This window comes from Nematolebias whitei, chromosome 6 (assembly GCF_014905685.2).
Source record: "Nematolebias whitei isolate Nwh7 chromosome 6, NemWhi1, whole genome shotgun sequence".
NCBI lineage: Eukaryota > Metazoa > Chordata > Actinopteri > Cyprinodontiformes > Rivulidae > Nematolebias > Nematolebias whitei.
This window is the reverse complement of record NC_056503.1, coordinates 36646706-36655433: the sequence shown is the minus strand read 5'-3', so window position 1 is coordinate 36655433 and position 8728 is coordinate 36646706.

Here is an 8728-nt window from a genome sequence, read left to right as displayed (position 1 = left end):
ATGAATGGAAGTTCAAATTTTACACTGTATTGAATTGTATTCCCAATTCAGTTTTTAATCTATGATTACCTTTATTTTTAAAACAATATAAAAATTATTTTCTTCCAACTGCTCTCTTAGTGATTTATCAGTATAATGAAGTATGTAAATTTGCCAAATGTTAGCTTCTAAGTCCCATTCTTAGGGGCCTGGCTTTTATATTTGCTTTTTTTTTTTCTCCTGTATTGATGGTCTATTAAGTGTCTACTTTATTGTGTACTTTACTGTGTTAAGTTTGGAAATAGTGTATCTGCATCAGTGCTTCTTTCCTGTGGGGTCCCACAGGGCTAGATTCTTGGACCCCTTTTTGTGTTCACTCTATCTGCTCCCATTGGGGTCTATCCTGTGGAAGCATGGTCTTTCATTTCATTGTTATGCTGATGATTGTCAGATTTATCTGCCCTTAAAACCACCTAGTTCATGCTCCATTCAACCTCTGTTAAAATGTCTTGATCATCATCAACCTTTATTTATACAGGTAAATCCCATTGAGCCTCGAGGACTCATTTACAAGAGAGACCTGATTTCAACAAAGAAAGATGACAACAATGGACAACAGCAACAACAATAAGCAGTTATAAAAACTCATACTACAGTTTTTTTTTGTTTGTTTTTGTTTTTTTTTGTTTTTTTTTTAACAAATAGGATGGCTAAAAGGAAAAAGGTAACAAAACCAAAAAAACAGCTAGATTCCAAGACAAATGTATAAAACTAAAAACAGGAACATGTCAGCATTGGTCCCTGCCAGGAGTCCAACAGATTCTTAAAGCCACTTAGAGAGGTCAAGGTCGAGAGCTTCAAATCTTTTTGTAAGATATTCCAGGAAACAGGAGCGGAGTAGGAGAAGGCCCTTTTGCCTAGTTCAGTCCTCACTGAGGGAACACTGCAGGTAATAATGTCCTGAGAGCGCACTCCGTAGCTGCACTCACGCAGAGACATGTAGGAGGAGATGTATGAAGGCAGCAGACCAAGAAGTGATTTAAAGATGAAAATGTACCAGTGAGAGAGTCTGCGTGAAGTTAATGATGTCCAGTTAACCAATGAATACAGGGTGCAGTGGTGGGTACGATAATCACAGCCAGTTATGAATCTTAGTGCACCATGATAGACAGCATCCAACATCTGCAGGGTTCTTGTAGGAGCGTTCATGTAAATAATATCACCAAAATCAATTGAGGGAAGGAAAGTCACAGATACAAGGCGTTTTCTAGCATTCAGGGTTAGACAGGATCTGTTTCTGAAAAAGAAACCCAGTTTAACTTTCAGTTTCTTTACCAAGTTTTCCACATGGAGCTTAAAAGAAAGATGTGAGTCGACCAAGATACCCAAATATTTATAGGAATCAACAAACTCAATGGGGACACCATTTGAGGATAAAATCGGAGGAAGAACTGCTGGGACCAACTTGCTATTTGAAAAAAGCATCCCTTTGGTTTTTTCGGCATTTAGGACAAGTTTGAGGTGAAACAAATCAGTCTGGATGTAGTTAAATGCAGATTTCAGAAGCTGGAAAGCCTTAGCAACAGTTTTTGCTCGACAATAAACAACTGTGTCATCAGCATAGAAATGTATGGATGCATTAGGGATGTTTTTACCTACATTATGTATGTAGATTGTAAAGAGGGTGGGTCCTAAGACTGAGCCTTGTGGTACACCATTGTTGACTGTTAAATAACTGGAGGAAGTACCATTATGTTGAACACATTGCCTCCGGTCTGAAAGATAGTTAGAGAACCAACCAATGGTGTGATCTGAGAAACCGATTTCTGAGAGTTTATGACACAAGTTGATGACATCAAGACATGAATGGCTCCAAATGATTTACGTTTTAATGATCAGAAAGCTGTTATTGTGTTTAGACCTAGCTCTACCACTGTTTTTGATCATGTAAATCTTGACTCTCTTCAGCCTTATCTTAAGCAGTCTGTTACAAATCTGGGGATGGTTTTAGACTCTGATTTTAGGTTTAATAAACAAATCAACTATGCTCTGCAGAAAAAAACTTCTTCTAGTTAAGGCAGATAACTAAGCTTAAGTTGGTGTTGTCCAGATCTGACCTTGAAAAACTAGTTCATATCATTGTCTGGATTATTGTAATGCACTCTATGTTGGAGTCAGTCAGGTCTCCATTTCGCACCTCCAGCTTGTCCAAAATGCTTCAGCTCGGCTCTTAACAGGAACTCATAGGTTTGATCAAATCACACCAGTTTTATCATCCCTTTACTGGCTCCCTGTGCATGTCAGAATTGATTTTAAAATTCTCTTGCTAACATTTAAGTGCATAAATGGTCTTGCACCTGCTTACCTTTCTGACCTACTTCAACTTTACGTTCCGTCTTGGGCCCTGAGATCATCAGACCAGCTGCTTATGGTGCACCAAATACAAGGATGAAGCTCAGAGGTGATCTGGCTTTTTCAGTCATGGGCCCCAAACTTTGGAACAATCTGCCCCCCAACATCAGGCAAGCCACTTCACTTCCTGTTTTTAATCTCTGCTAAAAGCTCATCTGTTTTCACTGGCTTTCTATGTAGTGTGACTTGATTTAGTATTTTATTGCTCTGCATTTTTGTTTTTCTTTTGATGCTTGTAATTAATTTTCAGTACTATCATTATTTTATTGTTATTTTTTTTTCCCCATGAAGTTACTCCCATTGATTTTACTGTTAAACACTTTGGTAACAGCTGCTGTTTTAAATGTGCTTTATAAATAAAGTTGACTTGCCTACTTTAGACATAAAGTCCAGTAATTTGTTAGAAGACAAAGCATGACCTGGCTTATCGTCCTAGCTGTAGGCCAAGTTTCCACACATCTTGCCACAAATCATAATGCGGATCCAAATAATCAATGAAATTTGTTGCTAACTGTTAATAATATTGATCAAATGTCGTAGCCCTTCTGTAAACAGAGGCTGTGGTAAAGAAGCATCACTCAACCTCGGTACCCACTCTGCTCAGCATGCTTGTGCTGCTCCATTTGTTAAATTAGTTTTATTTGAAAACCAATAACACAAATGAAATGACGACATTTCAGCGTTACAGCACAAGCCGAGGAAAATCAGATAAGCTTCTTGTATTTCTGCATTGAAATATTGGACCTGATTTTATATCATTTTCCTCTACTGTTTGCCCTCTTCATTCGGACTCTTTTCTCAACTGATAACTCCTCATGCTGCTGGCAATGAATTCACAAATTACAGAAATCTAAGAGTCAACCAACATGGAGGGAATTGGGATGTTTTCAAAGGGGAGATGAAATCTAGGGCACTTGTTAATTATTATTATCATTTTACCCGTTTTGTTGATGACTCCTGCTCTACCACCTCCACAACCTGTCAAAACGACAACATTGACAGTCCTTGGGCACAACTCTGGCATTATTCACAGAAGGTAAATAAAGAATAATATCTTGCGAGCTGGTATGATTCATATTTAGTCCTGGCTCTTGTTTACAGACAAGTTGTCACATTCATTTAGCAAATTGGTGCTGCTGCTTTAGGCTCTGTAAAATACTTTAGCCCTCCCACTTTAGTGATGTAGAAGGTATAAAGTTTTTTCGTTTAGTTTTTTTTGTGTTGTTGTAGTAGTTGTTTCTTTCAGTCCATGGTTATTTTGCCTTAGAACCATTGATTTCTGAGGGAGGATTATGCAGCAAAAGTGCCAATATTTTAACGATTCCTTTATTAGTATTCAATTAGTACTTCCAAATTTCAAGCAGCTGAAAGGGGTTGCATTACTTCCACATAACGCTGCTTAAAGGCTTGAATAGAACAGGATATGCTAATACTTGACTTACTAAGCTCTTGTAATCTTCATGCTTGAATTTGGGAACAGAGGACCATGTCTTTTCAACATACTGTAAATAGCGATGACATAATACTCTGTAGCTGTTGTGTGTGTCAGTGTGTGTGTGGGGGGGAGGGGGGTTTAATAAAAGATTTGAAAGACTGCATCAACTTGCAGCACTGCAGCAAAAACATACATAAGCAATAAGTTTGATTGAATAATAACAAGATGAACAGCTAGAGATTAATGTAATGTATCCTTCTTTACTTTAATGCTCTTTACTGCAACTGTGGACCATATGCTTTTGTAGCAGCAATCAGTGAACCATAAAATCACTTGGATTTCTTGCAGCCCATTTGCATTTTCAGGTTAAAGCTCAACGGGGCAAAGGTAGTAGTAATACCTTCATTTAGTATATCAGCCTTGTCTTTTCTTGTTATCGCTGCACAGAATAATCAGTGTCAGTACTGAAATGACACCACATGCTGCTGAAGCACATTGTAACTTATGAGCTTCATACATCAAAAGAATTTGAGTTATTAAGGATCTTAGCAGACATACGTTCTACACTTTCTTGTTTTGAAATGCCTTTTTTCATGCTATAACAACATAACTGCTCTCCATGGCAAACCTGTTTATTATTCATGCAGGCCTGCTAAATTTTTTTAATGATTTATCACTTGCTGGTTGTTTTGGATTAATATAACATAAGGATGTTTAGTTAGTTATGACTTGCTATGTAGTTTAACTCGATGTTGGCAGAAAAACTTCAGCAATACTTCCCAAGAGTGTTTTACTGTAACTGGAGCCAGTATTATAAAAAAAAGACCTCTCACAGCTGCATTTCAACACAATTATTAGAAGTCCTCACTGCACAGCATGCCGTCTAACACCAACAATGTATATCTGCTGCTGGGACTCTTGTATTGAGCTTAAGACAATGCTCATATAGAACTTGTTACTGCTTTCCACTTAAAGGTATAGATAATAACTGGAGTGATTCTTCTGAAAGATATATATATATGTATATATATATATTTTTTTAGCAAATATGGCAAACAGTTGGTGAGTGTTGTTTCGTTGATTAAAATTATTTTCTGTTTTACTAACATCATGTGTTTGGTATTACAAGCTACACTCTAGTTGACGTGTTTGCATCCAAAATATTTCAAATTCACTTATAAATAATTAATAACAAATGAAAATTATTTCTGTACCCATGCAAACAATATGGGACCATGTTTTTATCCATGTGAACTGCATATTCAAATAATCCATATTAAGTCTGTCATTAGGTAGCTTCATACATACATACATATTTATATGTATATATATGTATATATATGGGAGGGTGCAAACTTTTTGCAAGATAAAAAAAATTTAGAGTCAAGCAGCTGCTTTTTGCCAAATTGAGTCAACCATTTTAAACCACAGTGCAAATTTAAAGCATCCAATGTGGGATTTAACTGAAGATCCAAAGATTTTTTTGCAACCAGACTTTTACTGAGAACACAAAGATCAACAACCACCAAGTAGCTTCAGTATAACATGAGGTAATCATCTGCCTCAATGAAAAGGGACTTGTATTTGCAACTGAGAGGCTCAGACTGTTATTGCTGTATCTGACAACTTTATGGCCAGGATTTCTGCAAAATATGACCCATGTTCTTTACTTTTTGCTTCTTCTGAGCTTGTATCTCTCTTAGTGTTGATGTTATTTTGCAGTTTTTTAAAGTCATATTTACAAAATTATCCTCAGACCTTCCTTTTTATTTTAGGAATATCCTCCCATAGAAAGAAACTGCTGTTATTGCATTTCCTCATGCTGAAGCTCAGTACTCATGCAGATCGGGCTTTTGAATTTTACAGCTACTTCTATTCTATTCCTAGAATTTAAAATGAACAACGGGACGGGATTACAATTAGAGCAGGAAAACATCAGAAACTTTTTGAAAGCTGTGTTTTTGCAGTCTGACTGTGTAGTCTCTTCTCCAAGGGCAGCTGCTTGATTTTGCTCTCCGGTAGACTGTTCTCTTCAAGCAACAGTTCACCTGTCACAAGATTTCAGAGTGAAACTTCTCCTTTAGGCACACTTCAGATTGTTTTCAACGTTATATATAACATTCTGCGCTTGTCACTTTGACTTTGCCGCATGATTTCTCTTTGTTATTGCATTGTAGACATTAAGTTGGCTCTAGTCAGACGGCTCCTGTTTCAGTTTGGTAAAGATTTTTCTGCCTGTCATTGATTGTCATACAAACACACAATGAGGGCAATATAAGGCCCAAGTGGGAAAACAAAACTAATTTCCTTTACAGGAGGAAAAAATTGAAATGTTTAAGTCTGGAACTTGACCTTTGTTGGCAACACAGGATGCACCCTCATTGAAATTTTTATACCGTGGAGACCAAACATAATGAAAACAGTCTTAATAATCACGGAGAATGAGCTTTTTGTGCTTTCAACTTGCTATTTTAGTTCCCATCTCCCAGTAACCTTGCCTTCCACCATCACCAGATTCATGAGTATCGATCGTCTGGAAACGCACACATACAGCCAATTCATTTTTGCTTGACCTGTGCTGGCAAAGGTTTGTAGAAGCTAATAAAATGGTGGTTACTCAATTAAACGGCTCCTCCGAGCAATTTCCCTTAAAAACTGTTTTGTCTGTTTGATTCCAGCTTAATTTGAGCCTGGCTGGTGGGATGGGAGATCAGACATGAACAACTGCTCATCTGAAACTATCTCCTCCCTTTTGTGGGTTTATTCCAGGTTTATTGTGGGGATTTTTAACTTGGTGAATAAACAGGATATAGCTAATGGATGTAAAAACATTAAGTCCACACTTTGTGACATTTATCCAATATGTTCACCGTTTCGGGGCATTGGTTTTTATGAACTCCTATTAGTTAAATGTAATTAGTCGTTTACTGTGGTGACACGGCTGTAGAAAATCCATGAAAGTGTATAGTGCTGTGATTGATACCTTGCCGTATAGTACATATGATCCAAAGTGTGAAGGAAGCCATTAATCAAAATGACATGTGGCGTAAAACAACTTGAAAAAAAGGAAAAAGAAGATGAAACGGTCCAAATCTGCTGAGGATGAGTTTAACCTCACAGTTATGACAGCGATCAGGTCACATCAAAACCTCTGAACAGCACCGCTGTTTCCTGAACGAGTGCCGCTCGCTCCCGCGCCGTGATGACATTGAGATTGTCCTTTAACAAGCGTGTTACAGCTGCGCCTGCTTTATTGCCTGCCTTTATCTCGACGCCGCGATCGCTGCAGCTCGAGAACTGGAGCTCCGCATTGGAAAAAAATTAAATTCTCACCCAAACCTCAGCCCCAGTCAGACAGTTAAAAAATAATTAAAGCCTGTAATAAAAACACAGAAGCCTCTTCACATGAATGGTGTAAAATGAACTTCCCAAACTGCTATGCTCTATTAAATTCTGTTTGTCCTGCCTTACCTGCTGTTAGGAGCTCAGGAATGATCTTTTTCTGGCTGTCTGTGGGATGGAGCACAAAGAAAAGCTGCTTTCTCACTTACAAAACAATCCTCTTAGATCTATTATTGATAGAAAACTTTAAAACTGATAGGGTCTTTTGAAATAGGGATCTGCGGAAAGTTTATGAGAAATTAATATCTTACCTGTTGTGATAGCTTTTTGAACAACCGCCGTTTGGAACCATCTTGATTAGTTTTGAAAGACTGACAGGTTGACCGGCAGTCTGAGCAAGATTAAAGAGGACTGCTGCTGTCTCCAAGGTTTCATAGCAACACATGCAAAGGCTGATATACAATGATATACAAATCCTTATACTGCTGTCATTTTCACATTAAACAATTATACCTGCAGAAATGTTATAACATACACCAGGCTGCACCTGAAGTGCTACAGCTAGCTGCTGCTGCTACTATCTGCCTTTTCTAATAAAGATAGAATTCCATGTATTTTGTCTATTGATGTCGAACTGCACCAACATTGCAGCAGACCGACAAAGTCCCACATAGTGTTTGGCAACAGACATCTGAAGTGAGGGATTACGCTCAATAAAAAGATGCAAACAGGGATATACAAACAGATGCCAACTTAGAGTTGATAAAACTTTTTCTTTTGCTGGTCCAAAACTTTGGAATAATTTGCCACGGCACATTAGGCAAATTAACTCACTTGCTGTTTTTAAATTTTATTATAAAAACTACTTTTACTCCCTGGCTTATAATGAAGAGTGAGAAATGAGATATTTGACTTATTGTGCTTTGATTTATCTGTTGAATTGTCTCGTTTTTACTGCCACTGTAGATATATGATTTTTTAATTATTTTTTTTTATTATTATTGTCACTATTCTCTGTCCAGCACATGCAAAACAGAACTTGTAACTTTACTCTTGGACTTGTTCGAATCTGGCCAGTCTGGGTAAATTAGTCTATTTGTCAAAAATGAGTTTGTTCAAAGAGTTATCTGCAATAGGTGAGTACTATAATTATGTGGTTAAAAACCTCAATGCACACATTCATGCAGCACTCTACTAAATCTCTACAAAGACGATCCATTCATGAATCCATTATCTTTTACCCCCTTCTTCCATTTTGGGTCACGGGGGTCGCCGGTGCCCATGTCCAACAATCTCTGTGCAAGGGGTGTGGGACACCCTAAAAATTAGCATATTTCATTCCACCAATGAAAGACAAGTGTTTTTAATACAAAAAATGCCAACCTTCAAATAATCATGTTCAGTTATGCACTCAATACTTGGTCGGGAATCCTTTTGCATGAGTGACTGCTTCAATGCGGCGTGGCATGGAGGCAATCAGCCTGTGGCACTGCTGAGGTGTTATGGAGGCCCAGGATGCTTCGATAGCGGCCTTAAGCTCATCCAGAGTGTTGGGTCTTG